This window comes from Megalopta genalis, chromosome 4 (genome assembly GCF_051020955.1).
Source record: "Megalopta genalis isolate 19385.01 chromosome 4, iyMegGena1_principal, whole genome shotgun sequence".
Classification (NCBI taxonomy): domain Eukaryota; kingdom Metazoa; phylum Arthropoda; class Insecta; order Hymenoptera; family Halictidae; genus Megalopta; species Megalopta genalis.
Genome location: NC_135016.1, coordinates 2,240,908 through 2,257,440, shown reverse-complemented (window position 1 = coordinate 2,257,440; position 16,533 = coordinate 2,240,908). Strand labels below are relative to the sequence as shown.

Here is a 16,533-nt window from a genome sequence, read left to right as displayed (position 1 = left end):
ACGAGACACGGCCGATCTGCTCGAGGAAAATGGATATAGGTGTGCCTTCTGCCAGATGTCTCTGGGATAGAGCCACGGTCGCGAATTACGCGAAATTCAGACCGGACTTTGCTCTCAGGGACGCTCCTTTTAGGAGAACGCTGGCCACTTCCTTCGGAGCGGTTTGCTCCGAAAAGCCGCGGTAATCCGAGCTTCGAAGAGTGCCGGGTTCACGTGTCCCGAGCTATTAAGATAATGGACGCGTTTCGCTTCGCAGTGTACATAGCCTAATTAATTTTTAAGATCGTCTTATGTAAGATTTTTCTTTAACCGAATCCGATGCAGCCGAGCTATCTCGGATTCAAATTGTCGTACGCGCCCTATAGTTTCTTGTATACGTAATATAATATGCGTAATCTGTATAATTATCATGAAGAGAAACACAAAATTATATATCTTAAAACAAGTAACACAGGTATTTGCATGAACTTATCAAGTGAAAACAAGTTACGAATAAAACGGGAAGAATTCGTGCGAATGAAACTATATTTACGAAATGATAAGAATCGATTACGTTAAATGACACTTGGCCAACGCATTTGTCGGAATAAAAATATCGCAAAGGTACGAAAAAGCAAAGGAACATTCGGAAAAGGAAGGCAACGATCCCCGATCGATTATGGGGTTTCACACGCGAAAAGCCGATAAAAAAGGGCCGGCGCATTTCCCTCGGCAAATAAACATGTGCAGACCCACGACTCGATAATATTGCACGACATGTGCTTAGAAAACAATCCGCCTAGAGTTCGCAGTAGGAAGTGAGTGCATCGCCATGAGCGGTATCAGCATTAAACTAGTGCACCATTGTAGAAACATGTGCATAAAACAGTAGCTCCATCCTTAAAAGGAACGTCCTTGCATTGCACGGTAGCGCACAGATGCACGCTCTTGCTTTCATGAAATTCTTCGTTGCGATTCTCTTACCCTAAACATCTCCAGTCCCATCTTTCCCGCAGCGGTTGCCGTTGTAGGCGCATGCTTCAGATTAAGTTACTGCGGATACCCGGTTGAAATAGTGGCGCAGATATCTGTATCCTTTTAGACGCGATAACTATTTAGATCCCGACTTTCCTTCGCCTGAGAATTCTACGGAACGCTCTCCGACCATTTTCTCTTACGCGTCCGACATTCTTCGGGAAAATCTTGCGAAAACTTGCCGCGAGCTTGGCGCCCAACGAATTCGTATTTTTCTAATAATTAGAACACGAAATCGAGTTTTTGTCCGATCGGATCTGTCGCCTCGCGATTTTCTTCGAAATTATCAACCGGGTCGATTTATTTCTTCGCGAGAATGGGCCGGCTTAAGGATCATTATCTCGGAGTTCCACGAAAAATCTCGCATCGACAGTTTCACGGGAGGAAAAAGCGAGAAATGGCTTTTCCTTTCGCGGTAGAAATCGGGTAAAAATGCCGTGGAATTCCCCGGGCCGCGGGTAATAATTAACGCTCGTCCGTCCTTAAAGATGGCGTCGGAGCGGGCCCGGCGAGCTAGCCGAGTGAAAGCCGATCGTGTAACACGGTAACCAACAAATTAATCACCATCTTACTTTCGTTAGGCTTAAAACAGAAGCGGCTTCCTGCTTGTTGCCGCACGTCGCGCGCGCCGGCTAAAAGGATACACCGATCGCGCGGCAAAGTAATTACACTCCCGCGGCAGATATCTGGCCGAGCCGACACCTAAATAGGAGCTGGCAAATTCTGCGGCGTGATCAGTGACACGCCGGGCAGAAAAGGTTAACAGGCTCTCCGCTGATATTCGGATCAGAAGTTGTGGTAAAATCAAACCAGTCCGGAGGAGAACCTGTTGCCGTGTCTAAGATCGAGAGGATCGATAAGCCCGAAAGCGGAGGTGGAATCTCGCCCGCGGTGTAATTAAGCATTGACCTATAACGAGCTATAATTAGTTATGTCCCGGCCAGCCGGATAGGAATCGGACGATCGCCGAGCCGATAACGTCGGGACGCTAACTTTCGTTCGGGGACAATTCGTGCGACGATTCCGGCGTCTCCGTTTTGCTAATTTTTCTTCGAGATCTATATGCTCGTGCTAAATGCTGATTTTTAGGAATTCTTTTTCACAGAATCAATAGTTCGTTCTTTGAACGAGTTTGTCGTTTAAAGGAGCGTATATCGCAGAAATTGTAGCATTTTCTTCTGGATTGAAATTGTTAATATTTGTCGAATGAAGCGATCGAATCGTTTTGCGTTGATTGCGTTTCTATCATTTATTGTCACAGAATTGTTCATTTATTATCTATTATATACGTCAATTGTTTGGAACGAATGCAGGATTATTTCATTATACTTCCGAACAATTAAATCGATGGTACAAAGAGTTATACGATAACTGAGGAACTAATCATCGCACGATCTCTTTCAATAGTAAGAATATTTGTTAGGAAAATCCTGGAATTAAGTATACTTCTTCAACAACTACCGAGCAATTTTACATGAAAACGTCGGATTTATTTCGCACGTCTGTCTATCGGTCGGTGGAATCGGAGAACACCGATCGACACCACTTTTAAGATATTAATTGGAGTGTCCGAGCGTGTGTTCTTTTTCCATAACACGCTCGATAATGACAGGGCGGTGTGAAATTACCAACCAGTTTATTAACTTTTTTTCAAATAGCTCGGGGAAACGTTACGGCTTGGAACGTTTCTATTACTCGCGATCGATCGGACAAGTCGAACAACGGGGGGAAAAAAGTCGAACAGAGTCTCGGCAACTGGGCTACGTAATTAGGATATTGTAAATGTCCGAACCAGATCGATAACTGCAACGAGGATTGTCTGGTTACCGAGAAAACCAGTTTAGAAGTCGGGGGAAAAATCCGTCGGTAACACGCTGATCGATCACTTTGGGAACGTACAATGAATCTGATAAGAAGGATACAGCTTTTCGGGAGGCCCCCGTGGAAAAAGGCGACAACGACAGCTCGGGGACAGGCGGCCGCGGTATAATTAATTTTGTCGCTCGTTAATGATGAATTAGCGCCGGCTATCTGATAATACGTGATGAATAGGCCGGGCGAGGTTTCTCGAAGCCTCGGGATGTTCTCGATCATTTCTCTTCCTTTTAGGTCGCCAGGAATTCGTGTTTTTGCGAAATTTTATTCTTTACGTAATTATTAATGATTGATCGCCCGCGATTGCTATCTCAGCATCCGCCTTGGAACGAACGCACTTCCGGATGGTTGTAAATTATCGAGCTACGTCTCTTGCCGTCCGACCGGTGCCCTGGCAAATTTCCAGTTGACATGGAAATCTATTAATGCCACTTATCGGTTTCCAAGCGCCATTCGCAGCTGCAGAACCGTCGAAACTCAATTCTTTATCTTTCACTTGATCTCAACGATCGTTAAAAGTACACGTTTCGAACCTTCGATTCTCCCTGGGATTTTGCTGGATTTCTTACTTTTCAGTTTCTCAAATTCTCTCGAAACAGTAAATTGGACCGCGAGACCTTCTCGATGAAAATACTTTCAACGTTTCCTCGACGCGATATTTCTTCGTTATCAAAATAATTCACGAAACTTTCCGAATTCGTATCTCTGAGATTAAAATAATTTTACCCATTTAAAATATCTTACGTATGCCGTGCAATTTTGATTACAACGCCTCCTCTCGAGTAGAAAAACTCTTATTCACCGATCTCTCGTCTTGCTTTCAAATCGATTCATAAATTCCTCCGATCAAACGTTTTGGATCGCTGCCATTGAAATAGTAAAGAAGGCTTGCGGAATTGAATTTTATGCCGTTTGGAAGCAGCTCTAGGATGCGCTATGAATAGCAGCGATCTCGACGAAAGGCAGAGGCAAAGGCAAAGGCAGAGACATGTGGCTGACGGACGTCGGATCGTTACCGAATCACTTTCAGCTTTGTCAACGCGCTAGCATGCGCGCTAATGAGGAATCGGCGACGGTAGCCGGAAGAAGTGCTCACCGGTCTTGGCCGAAGAAGGGCAACGAGAATTATAGCCAAAGACAACCAGTGGAACCAATAAGACGTTGATTGCGGCTCGGCCACGGCAACCGGCAACCGGCAACCGGCAACTCGCAACCGGCAACCGGCTGTCGATATGGGGAACGCGCGTGTGCCTCGTATACACGTACGTGTCACGACCCTGCTTCTTTCTCCTCGTTCCCCTTTCACGGCCTCCCGCTAGCCACTTTGCCTCCTTCGTCTCCTCGTTGTTGGCCGCGTGTACGATACGGGTTTAGCCTTAACTAGTCGGGAATATGTGGTAACACGACGTTTAAACCGGGGGCTTATTGAACCGCCACGTACGAAACGTGAGTGATGGCTCGAAACTCGATCATATCGAGCGCAGGAAGAGCCGAACGGGGTCTGCAGCTGCCTAAAACGAGGATCGTCGATACGAGGCTATTTCGCAGGTGCGACTCCATGTGTCGCATGCTGATTTTATCTTTTCTATAACGGTGAATCGATATCGTCGCTATTACCAGTCGTTTAGAAACTAGAAGACACGCCGACCCTTCGACGTTTGTCCTAGAAAGTTTTAATTGCAGTCGAACTTTGAACTCCGATGGATTCGTGTGTTTGAATGTACGATGATCGGCGGCGAATCTCCTTTGCTCTTGGTTACTTGCTTGAACGAAATGTAGATTCGTTTTTCCTATTTCGTTCTCCTGCTCTACGTTTAAACTACGTTTAAACATTTAACGCTAGGACTGCGAGACGAGTCGAAGTGCAGATAAAGCAGTGATATCTCCGAGACAAACTTTTAGCCGATCATTTTTATTCAAGCATACCTATACCGTTACAGAAGTCACGCGATGTTCAAACAAGTCCAGTCCTGTCGTCGTTCTAAAACAATTCGGCCACGCTGAAATAAATTAACGCGCGTACCGTTGTCTGACGAAAGAACGACCGTCGAAACATTTTCCCACAGGCGAAGCATCGATCGAACAAGAATCATGCTTTAAAAAAGGGGCAACTTCTTGCAACCGTATCAATCCGGCACGTTAATTTGCCGTGAATCGGTAATTGGTAAAAACGCGACGAAAGAATAGCATCGCGAGACATCGTTACAAGGAAAGATACGAGCCGAAGCAGGAGTAGTTGGATGAAATGCACAGTGCGTGCATTAACAGAGCCCGATAGCCGAACAATCCATTACACCGTTCGGTTATCAGCACCGTCAAACGGCTCAAAAATCGGCGCGATAAAACGGCCCGCGTCGGGCGTATTTCTTTCGCGGTTAATGGCCATTAATTACGGGTATCTGTGTCGGTTGACAGATTTTTCAGGTGCCGCATGAGAAATGTGGTGGCCGCGAAGGCCGTGTATACCGGCTACGTGTCCCGCATACGCGGGACATTCGGAAAAGCAAAATCCCGATCGCGGCTCGGACACCGCCGCTCATTATCATAACGAACCCGTGTCGATACCTCGCGGTTAATATCACCCTAATTACACCCACGTGACGAGGTGACGGCGGCCGCGACGGTAGCCGAGAGACATTTTCATCCGCGAAATGACACGGAACACGAACGCCACTGAAAGCCGTATCCGCGGCTTTTATCGCGGTACACGTTTCTAAACGAACGGTAGCGATCTGTCAGTCGAAGAAAAACGGTCCCGCGGCCTCTGGAGCTCTCACATATCGGCTTACATACATCTACCTACGTGACTACGTATGAATTTCTCTGCCGGCTACCTGTTCCGTGTGCGCACCGTGTGCCTCGACCAAGGAACCCATACAGCATAACGCGGCCGGCTACGTGTGTATACACGATGTCGTTCGGCTTATTCGGCTCGTTTGCGCCGCCGACGGAAAATCCACGGACATTTTAATTTAAATGTCGGACAATGTTCGAACTGGTCGCGCCGCCCGCCGCCGTAAATATCGGGATTTAAGAACGCCGGGCCCACGGCCAGTGATAACAGACGCCCGGCAAATTTTACGGGGAAATTGCGGAATTTTATGCGTCGCCGCGCGATTTACATTCGGAGTTTATTGGCAGTCGCTGCCGCGCGTCGTTAAATGCTCGCGTATCCAGCCGGACTTTCGCATCGATGATCATATTTTGATGGCGCCGTTCGCGCGACCGTCCGAAAATTCTTTACGCGAACCGCGCCGACAAGAACGCCGATGATCGTCTCGCGTTCCGTCGGAACGATTTATCGTCCCGCGGGGATCGTCGGTGTTTCCTTGGAATTTGCCGTGGAAGAACCACGCCGTTTTTGGTATTTTTGCGTTTAGGATAGTCCGACATCTGCGCAACCTGTCGAATTAGTTAACGACGGAAGCCGAGGAAAAACCGATGAAACGGTGCGCGCCGTTTTCGACGATTTCCTTCGAGATCGAGGATCGAACGAATGCTGCGGCTTTTCTCGATAATTACTCGTAGCTCGTGGCGACATTAAAGTTTTAATCGATGCGAATTGGTCGGGCAAATTGGTCGGAAGAGAATCGTTCGGGAAATCTTCGTCGGGAAGCACAATGATCCGTCGAATGACAATGCGATATACGGTAACGGAAAGGCAACGTCGATTATCTGGCCCGGAGAGCCGGGCAATTAGGTTATTACATAAATGTTTGCTCGTATGAAACTGAACTGATTGGATCAAAGAATCCAGTCACTTCGATAAAGACTAGTTTTCGCTTCAATCAAGCCAACAGAAGCACGATCGTGAGTCACTCCGCAGAAATGCATGGCCGAGACCATTTCCTAGGGCCATTATTTAAAAAGTTCAAGATTGTTCATTGACGTGATTGGAACATGCTATCTGTAAGCGTATCGGTCCATAAGCACGCGTATACGTATATTTGTGCAACCACCGGTCACTCGCCGGCCGAACGGATTAATCTGTTCGTTCGCTCTAAGCGTCTCTTCCGCAACATTTATATTTCGTTTACACGGAATATTCAATGTTCTTAATGAAATAATAGTCGTACCGATATCAATTATTTTTCTAAATTAGTAACGCGTTTTCGTTTATATAGCACTTCGAGTGGCATTATTTAGTCTCACAGTATTTAGAATTTAGTATTTAGTATTTAGTATTTAGTATATTTAGTACTTGGTATTTAGTATTTAGTATTTAGTATTTAGTATTTAGTATTTAGTATTTAGTATTTAGTATTTAGAATCCGAAAAATTATTCGATCAAAGAAAACCTGACAAATTAATTCAAATAAACGACGAACGATTAAACGATCTATAGGAGAACTGTTTGTATGCTCGAGCAAACCAACGCATTACCTGAAACAACATCTGATTGGTTAACACGATATATCGAACGATTACAGTATATAATAGTTGAATAATGCCCAAAGATGCCATAACGGCAACATCGTCCGCTATCGAAAGTGTTCGCTCGCGTCGCGTCCACGGTACAATTAAGTTCGTCCGAGTCCTCCGTATCTCGGGGCTACAACTCCGGCTGATAAATCGTTACACGCATCGTCACCGTGAAAATTCTTGTTCGCCGAACAACCGGGCCCCTTATCGAACCTCTACGGGGACTTGTAGCGATAGAAACAGTTACTCGATCGACTTTGCGGCGCACGACTTTATCACGGCGATAAGCCGGACAGGATCGTCGCGGATTCGCGACGCGATTCGCTTCGATAGAAAGTAGCTGTCTCGAGTATGTACGGATGGTTTTTCAGACGGGATCGCCGGGCCGGCCTATCTCGAGCGAACCGACGATCGATTTTAATAACCGGCCACGCGGTCGCCGTTTACTCCGCGGATAGCTAATTAACCGAGAGCCACGTGCGCGCTTTCTCCTCGCCGTCGCGGCCGCGCGGCCGCCGTGCGTGCGCGTAATTACGCGTGTTCTCGGAGGTCCAATGATTTTTGCCGGGAGGTCCGATGCCTGTCCGACTCGCGATCATCGTTCGCGGTGAAACTGATCAAACGATTTTTACCGATTCGACCGTAAGATACTTGTCGGGCCAGCCAACAAGATTCATTGACGTGGCTCCGCCACGCGCTGATTTCGCCTGTGATCACGTGTTCCGAGATTATTTGCTCGCGCGAATTATTACGGAGCGCCGATTTTATGCATTTTACGCGCGATGGAACGATCGGTCGAACGATAAATATACACGAAAATTCTCGAAATATCGATCGGTACGCCTGAAATCTCTTTTCCTGAAAGAACGATCTACGATATACAGCTTACTATCGATATGTATATATTTGCGCAGGACTTGAACCGTTGAAATATTTCCGAAGCAATTGCACAATTCGCGCCATTAGCGGCTATCTTATTCGATCAAGATCGCCGGTCGTAATTCCTTAATGAAAAAGATCGGTATTTTTCGAATCGATAAATTCGAGTTATGAGCGCCGGTTTATCAGCCTTCATATCTCGGCCATTAATGCAGCAAGGATCTCGCCAATAAATCCTGAAAAGGAAATGCTAGAAATCCGGTGTGTAGATCTAGAGGCGTGCTGATTTATTCGTTACTGTTCCCGGGGACGTAGAAAGGTAACGCACTACGAGATCTTCAGGTTGCACAAGAGTTTTTCAGCCTAACGACCCTTTTCGCCCGTCCCGGGTACCAGCGAACGACGAATAGCGAGCAAGATCCTTCGCAATCGAAACGAATTATCCGTTGGATGGATGGCTTCTGTCATCTGTACGTTTGTTCCTACCAATCTTAGCCGAATAAATGGTACGCGCGCCGACTGTTCCGCGAACGTTCGAGAAAATCGGCCGAGCATTAATGCCGCCGCGGATTGCCAAACGCTATTCGATCATCTTCGAAATCTCGAAAAATTTGTTTACAACGACGCTGAGATTTATCTCTCTTTCTTTCTCTCTCACTCTCTCCTCTCTCTTTCTCTCTTCGTTCGAACGCCGCGTTTCATAACCGGTCGGCTGGATTTTTACGCGAGTTCGAAATCATATTACCGAGCGATTGTTACGAAATCGTTATCGAATATTTAATAGGAACGCAAAGCGATCCGCGACGTATCTATCGAAAACGAAAAGAAAACTCCGAAATCGATACCTCCGGCGAATAAAACGTAAACACTCGCCTCATTGTTCCATGTATATTCATAAAGCTTCGCTCCATTATCCGCGATAAACCGAGATAGACATCTGGCTACAGTAGCCAGACTCACTTTCATGAACCGTGGCTGTTTCAGCCGAACAGAACAAATTTAATGGACGCGTATAAAATCGACCCATAAAACCTAGACCATTGCTGCCACCGGTTACCGCGGCTTTCGCGGCTTTGGATCAATGAATTTCACGACGGAGCGATACTTCTCGTCCGGGATTCGATCGTTTCTCTTAATAACTGCCCTGGTCGCGCGATCCGGCCGCTGAGAGGCGTTCCGAAACGGAGAAAGGAAAGAAAAAAAGAAAACGACGGTCGCGAAAAGAGCGCCAATTTATGTTGGCCGACCCGACGGCACGACGGAAAAGTATCCGGGCACCGGTTCTCGGTCAGCCTAATCGAACACGGTCACGCTACTCAAGCCTGATCCGCATTTCCCGGCGCAGCGTCGAAAAGAAAAACGGCACGAGAGAGGAACGCGGCGCGCCGCGCGCCGCACAGACGCGGCCGCGGCCGCGGCCGGCTCTCGGGATCGAGCGAGACGAAACGCGAAAAATAGAGGACGCCGGGATGAAAAATGGGAGCACGTCCAGAGGGAAAAACGAAGGATACGGGGAGGGGAAGGATCCGGAGCGCGGACTTTCTAACGATTCGGTGCGGAGCGTGATGTGACCCGGGTCGACCCCTCTCGTTCTGGAAGCGGAGAGCGAGCCGTGTAACGCGAACACGTACCAAATGCCGGTCGATTAATCATTAATAGGCGATAACGTGGACGGCGGAGCGCGTCGATCACGGACAGGCATGTCGAATCCGTCGATCGGCCGGGTCCCTTCAAAATCGTCCCAGATCCGTCGCGACTCGCGATCATGCAGAAATCATCGGGCGACCGCGGCCGTTCCGTTGCATCTCGTTGCGTCTCGTTGCACCGCGCGATGCCGCGACGATCCCTCGCGTACGGCGGATCTGGATGCGAGCCGGACGGATCGACGTTTTTCGAGCAGAATCGACGACGAACGGTTTGCATACGTTGGGCGAGACGCGGAGGACGCGGCTTTCTATCGCGACGCTTCTGCATCGGCTCGAAACGTCGTGGCAAAGACACGATTTTGAAAGAGGATCGATCGAATTCTATCGATCGCGTGCTGCCAGTTTCTCCAAGTCGGTTTCTTAAACGCGGGACCGTCGTCGAGATCGCTGCAATGAAAAATCTGTAACAATTAGACCGCGGATCTTTGTGCAAAGTATTCGTCGCAAAAAAAATAGGAGCAACTTGAAAGTTGCATTTTTTTTCCTTAATAATTCTAGTAGGTCGAAGGTAACATATCGGCATTGTTAAATGTTTTCGTTCGCCGTTTCAAATCGTTTTCGTTTTCGTCGTAAATGCATAAAATCCGCGGTCTAGTAATAATAATATATTTCCACGTTCGCTTATGTAAATCGCAATTTCTTCGGAAAGGCTCGGCTAAGGAGAAGCGAAACGATAATGCGTCGGAAAGAACGTCGCCAGTTTGTCCCCGGCAACAAAGAATGAAGACCACTGCGGGCCTGGAATGGGCGACAAGCACGAGACCGATAAAACGCGAGCGAAAACGATGGAGGAGTTTGCATGAAGATCATGCGTGGGACGTGAAGACACGATATCTTCTTGTGTGCCACATCACGAAAGACGTACGAACCGATTCGATTCACATTCATGACTTTCTAACGATCTGGAACCGAGCACACGTACGTAAGGACACTCGGATGTGCCGGTTTTAAAGTCGTCCCTCCTCGATTCCGAAACATGCGAGATTTCTTACGGGCTCTCCTCGCGTTCCCGGGGCTTCTTGTTAACGTGAATTACGCTCTCCGTGCACGTGGAAGCTTCCACGGAAATTGTCAAAATTTTATTTCAACCGAGCCGTGCGCCGTTCCGCGTAACAACGTTTTATATTTTAACATTGTAACACTTTGACGCCGGGACGCGAATATATTTTTACGGGAAATCCATTTCGCGGATCTCGTTCGGTCCGTTAACTTTTATTTTTATTAACTATTATTCATTCGGTCTGTTCATTTTATTCTTCGGTATTCGGGAAAGTATCGCGTAAACTTGCAATGAAAGTTATATCGAGCACAGTGTCTCAATTATCGACGTTTGATATTTCAATGAAATTGTTGAAGCACGTCTTCGTAATTCATTGTTATTTAATGTTGTTAATAATTATAAAGTAATATATTCGCGAGAAGCTATTAATTCCGTGAAGAAGCTACGAAAAAGAAAGAAGAAATAGAGTTTTACGAAAGCTTCGAGTTGCAACGTTAAATGACGATTGCATTGAATTTAGTTCGATATCCGCGAACGCGAATCGCGCAATAATTCCTCTCTAACGTGCTCCGAGTTGAGACACCACGGCGGAAATTTGGAAAACGGTGATCGGACGATTAGGTTTCCAGCGAAGGCAAGATTGACTACTTCGGAAGTCAATCACGGCGCGGACACCGACGCGGCGCGGCGCGGCACGGCGCGAGCATCATTAACGAGCAATTAAATATCGCGTCTTCATTGAACATCATAAATCGCGGCTGGCGAACGAGCTGCGATAATTAGGTACGCAGCATTCGCGGCAATTATTTACATTTCCCGGCGATAGTTTCTCGCCGTACGTTCGTTCGAACGAAAGTGAGCGTACATACCGCGGCACTATTCCAGATCTAGATAAGGATCGACGCTATAATTCCACGAGGATCTACCGTAGGATCGGTCTCTCTCGCGGTTGATCGGTCCGCGGTATCCTTTATAAGATAATCTCGGGACGCCGCGACGCGAGTCGACGCGAAACGCTATTTACGAACCAGAAAACCTTGTAAATCGTCCGTTCGTGCTTCCACTATCTGTGATTCGTCACGAAACGCGGGATCGCCTTCGATCCTCGATCCTAGATCAACTCCCGCGGCTCCGATCAATGAAACGATCCGTTTTCAACCCCTCCTTCGACCATCGAGCGTCCCATCTCGATTACGAATCCTTTAATCCGAGCTTTTTACCTTTACGTTACTCCCCTAAAAAATGACGAGATCGTATTTATTCGAGGGTCGCTCAACTTTCCGTCCGATGGTGCATTTAAAAAATCCTTATCGATCATTGTACAACGTGAAAAATGACGCAGACGTCCGTATCTGCGTAATTGATCGCAGACTGACAGCCGCTTTTCTTTTTCATCATTCAAACGTCATCCTTCATTAAGATAAATCTTAATGCTTCCGCCTGACAGTACAAATTATCGACGATCGTTTACGTGCATTATCGTTATCGAATATCTTGCATAATAATTTACTTTCAGTAATTGAAAAGGTCCATCGGGGAACACCTCGTTTATCCTGTACAGAAAGGCATTGATTTTCAGAAAATCTAATTACAACGCTGCGCCGTGCAGCAGCCAATTGTACGATAAAAGACATTCGAGTGTGCTTGTGTTACTGGTACGAAGTATACCGGTGTAACAAAATGCACAAATCGATTTGAACATCTTTCGTACAATAAAATGGAAAGCCGTTTGTATTTGTCTCGTATTCTAAACTCGGCGAGATTACGAGCTCGCGTTCCCCGCTGTCGTAAGTCCCCGAAATGTGACCTAAGACCGCAACAGTCGTTATGCCGGATTCTGCAGCGACCATATTCGTGCACATCGTCATCCTCGAATCCGACTGGACGGCCGATCGAGATACTCGAGGACCCCGTTCCCGGTTCGAGTGTTCATGAATATGCATGACTAGGTGGATGCCCCCGCAAAAATTTACGAAGCTGACAGGCTGACGTTTCGAGGACCGCGGCTGCGAGCGAGGGCCAACGATAACCGGTCACATAATCGGATCTGACAGTTCCCGAGGAACCACGTTACGCTTCGAAACGAGCGGTCAGTGTTTTCGGAACGTCAGGAGGGCGTTCCGAGAGGTTTGCACTCGGAAGAATCGAGCATGTTATCAGAACGATGCGAGCCGGACCCCGGACAGCCACAATGGAGCTCGTTCTTCTGGCTCGGCTTTCGATTCGGAACGAAACTCGCGAACAAAATCTGCGGACTCCTCTTGCTTTCGGTTCGCGAAATAGCGTTCCAGCATCTTGGCATCTATATTTATCGAGATTATTTCGAAAGGCGAAATTTCCCTGCGAAGTATCATCGTTCGTCGAGAGTTTTTCAGCGATCCGGATATCGCGGATCTCTGTGCAATTATGGCGCGAGTTTATAAATTCTGCGCGTTCGCGGCCGCATCGATAAGTTTGCATGATTTATGCATTTACGGCGCGTGAATCATTGCACGATTTGCACGTTTACGATGTGTACGAGTTTTGCAAGATTTGTGCATTTATAGCGAAAATAAATTTATAGTCGAAAATAAATCTGTAATATAATAATACACGAATCAAAGTTATGCTACGTTCGATAATTTTCATAGGCTACACACGCACATCGACGTTCGTGGATTCCTTCGATTTTCCTGTTTTTAAATTTGCTTCCCGATAGTTATCGTAATTGCACGCAATCTGCGATCTATTTATAATCCGCATGACTAAACGAAGAGGAAAAGGATTGGAATAAGTTCGCAGAAGCATAATGGGAAACTGTCTGATCATGACCCACTGCTTCTACTTCCGCAAACTATTACCGATTCCATTGTATTTTAATGCGACAGCGATGAAGGAAGTAGTCGGGAAACTGTTTATACGATCTTCCTCGATCCTAATTATTCAATCAAATAAATCACCGCGAACAGATTCAACCGGCACCTTTCCACAAAACGATTCGGAAGCACTGTTTTCATGGACGCGCGTCTCTTTAAGCGCCGCGTCGATCGCGCCGATTTTTCTCCAAATTCGAACATTCCTTCTCATCGTAATAAATAGTCCAACGAATTGAACGAACATGCTTCGATGCGTTGACATTCTAGTCTCGATTCAATCGATTAAATCGCTTCGACTTTGCGGGAATTTTAGCGGTCGATGATCGATCGGCGCCGAACTTGTTGAACTATACCTCCGACGCGTCTACTATTTTCTGCGCCGAACGACCGACGAAACGCGAGCGATCGAAAACGGCGATGCAGGAAGCGAGAACACTTTTCCCATGCGCGCAAATCCTCGCCGGAAAAATAAAGGAGCCGACTGTGTCGAGGCAATCACGGATAGTTTCACGTTCTCCTCGGAATTTCGTGCCGCGGATACCATGCCCGGACGAAGAGAGAAACAGAGCCGAGCTCGGAGGATCGGACGGGAGAGAGAGAGTGAGAGAAAGAGTGAGAGAGAGAGAGAGAGAGAGAGAGCAATCGGAGGGGAAGAAAACGCGGACGCGGACGCAGACGCGGACGCGAGGATCAGAGAGGGGTGCAGGGTCGATCCTAGCTTCGAGGGGTCATTATAGAACTGTTCTAACGGGCGCACCGGCTAGGCTGCTCCGTTGATGCCAGACTGTCCGGATTGACTGATGTCAGGTCATTCGAAGCTTCCTAGACCTCCTCCGGTTGCCTCATCGCGGCGACGCGGATTGTCGAGAGGAGGCTGAACAGTTCGAAAGATATTGCGCGACGGATCTCGGTACGGCTCATTACGCGGACGACTTTCAAAAGCAATTAAAACGGCCGCGCTGAAGCTTGCCCGCCGCGAGTCGCCACGGCCACTCGTTAATTTTCCGGCGAGTGACGCAAGCCGATACGCGACCACCTCTGCTGCTTTTGCTTTTCGCCTCTGGGATGCGTCTGTGCGGCTTTGTTCCGCTTAGGAGAAATTGTTGGCCAACCGAACGAACGGTCTTCGACGAACCGAGGCCGGCAGACTGGCTCGCTCGCTCGCTCGCTCGCTCGCCGGGGAAAACATTGAAAAATCGACGGCCCGGAGAGAAAGCTCCCGGAGAGAAATCAGAGCGACGGGGAAGTAATTAAAAGCCTCACCCCGGCCGGCGTCGCGTTTTCGTAATTGATACTTCGTTAGACAGCTAATGTCCCGCGCGATGGGACTAATTGCCGCGTAAATTTTCGAACGACGACACGCTTTTTGTTTTGCCGGCGCTGCCTGGGAAAATTGATACCGGCCGACAGCCTGTCGTAAAAGTACGTCGGACGGTGATTAACTTGTTTCGGGAATTTCAAAGGATTCTGGAAAGCGTGCATCTCTCCCTTAATTGACGTTCATTTATCTTCGGAGGTTTCGCTAAACTGATTGCTATAATTATCGTCGTACGCGTCTTCGAAATATACCGTTTGTTGGAACACGTGTCCGACGTATGCTCGATTAGTAACAAATTAATGTACGTACCGTCTACTACGTGTAAATATGTCGTACGAAAGTCTTGGACGGATGAATTATTTTTTTAGAAATGTTATCGGAGATTGGCATACGATTTTTTCTGCCAGAGTTATTCTAATTGGAAACAAGCATTGCATATCGACCATTTTCCAAAATTATGTCCATCTTTGTAAAATTCCACAGAGCCAAGAAAATTTTTTACATCGATGGCATTTAGCTCATTCGAAAGCTACTACTTTCCTCTATAAAACGAGTAATCGTAGATTGGCATATGATTTTTTTTCCGGAGTTATTCTAATTGGAAACGAGCATTGCATATTAACCATTTTCCAAAATTATGTCCATCTTTGTAAAATTCCACAGAGCCAAGAAAATTTTTTACATCGATGGCACTTAGCTCATTCGGAAGCTACTACTTTCCTCTATAAAACGAGTGTTCATTGATTGTCATGCGATTTTTTCTGCCGGAGTTATTCTAATTGAAATCTAGCATTATTCATAGGTAAAATTGGAGCAAAGAAATGACAGCTTGACCATTCCTCAAAATTTTGTCCATCTTTGTAAAATTCCACAGAGCCAAGAAAATTTTTTACATCAATGGCACTTAGCTCATTCGAAAGCTACTACTTTTCTCTATAAAACGAGTGATCGGTAATTGGCCTACGATTTTTTCTGCCGGAATTATTCTAATTAGAAACAAGCATTGCATATCGACCATTTTCCAAAATTATGTCCATCTTTGTAAAATTCCACAGAGCCAAGAAAATTTTTTACATCAATGGCACTTAGCTCATTCGAAAGCTACTACTTTCCTCTATAAAACGAGTGATCGGTAATTGGCCTACGATTTTTTTTGCCGGAATTATTCTAATTAGAAACAAGCATTGCATATTGACCATTTTCCAAAATTATGTCCATCTTTGTAAAATTCCACAGAGCCAAGAAAATTTTTTACGTCAATGACACTTAGCTCATTCGAAAGCTACTACTTTCCTCTATGAAACGAGTGATCGTAGATTGGCATACGATTTTTCTGCCGGAGTTATTCCTGCAGAGTTTATAAAGTCCGATACACGGAAAATAAATAGCTCAATTCCGTATAGTTAACGAAACATTCGAGCAGGTCGCGGCAAGCTCGATCGCGTCTACAATTGAATCGCGACG

At 46.7% G+C, this 16,533-nt stretch overlaps 1 protein-coding gene across 9 annotated transcripts in view; it reads right to left on the bottom strand.

The window, feature by feature from the left end:
• Nucleotides 1-16,533, bottom strand: part of LOC117218845 (uncharacterized) — a 220,613-nt gene that overhangs the window by 69,769 nt on the left and 134,311 nt on the right. The gene's annotated exons all lie outside the window — the stretch shown is intronic.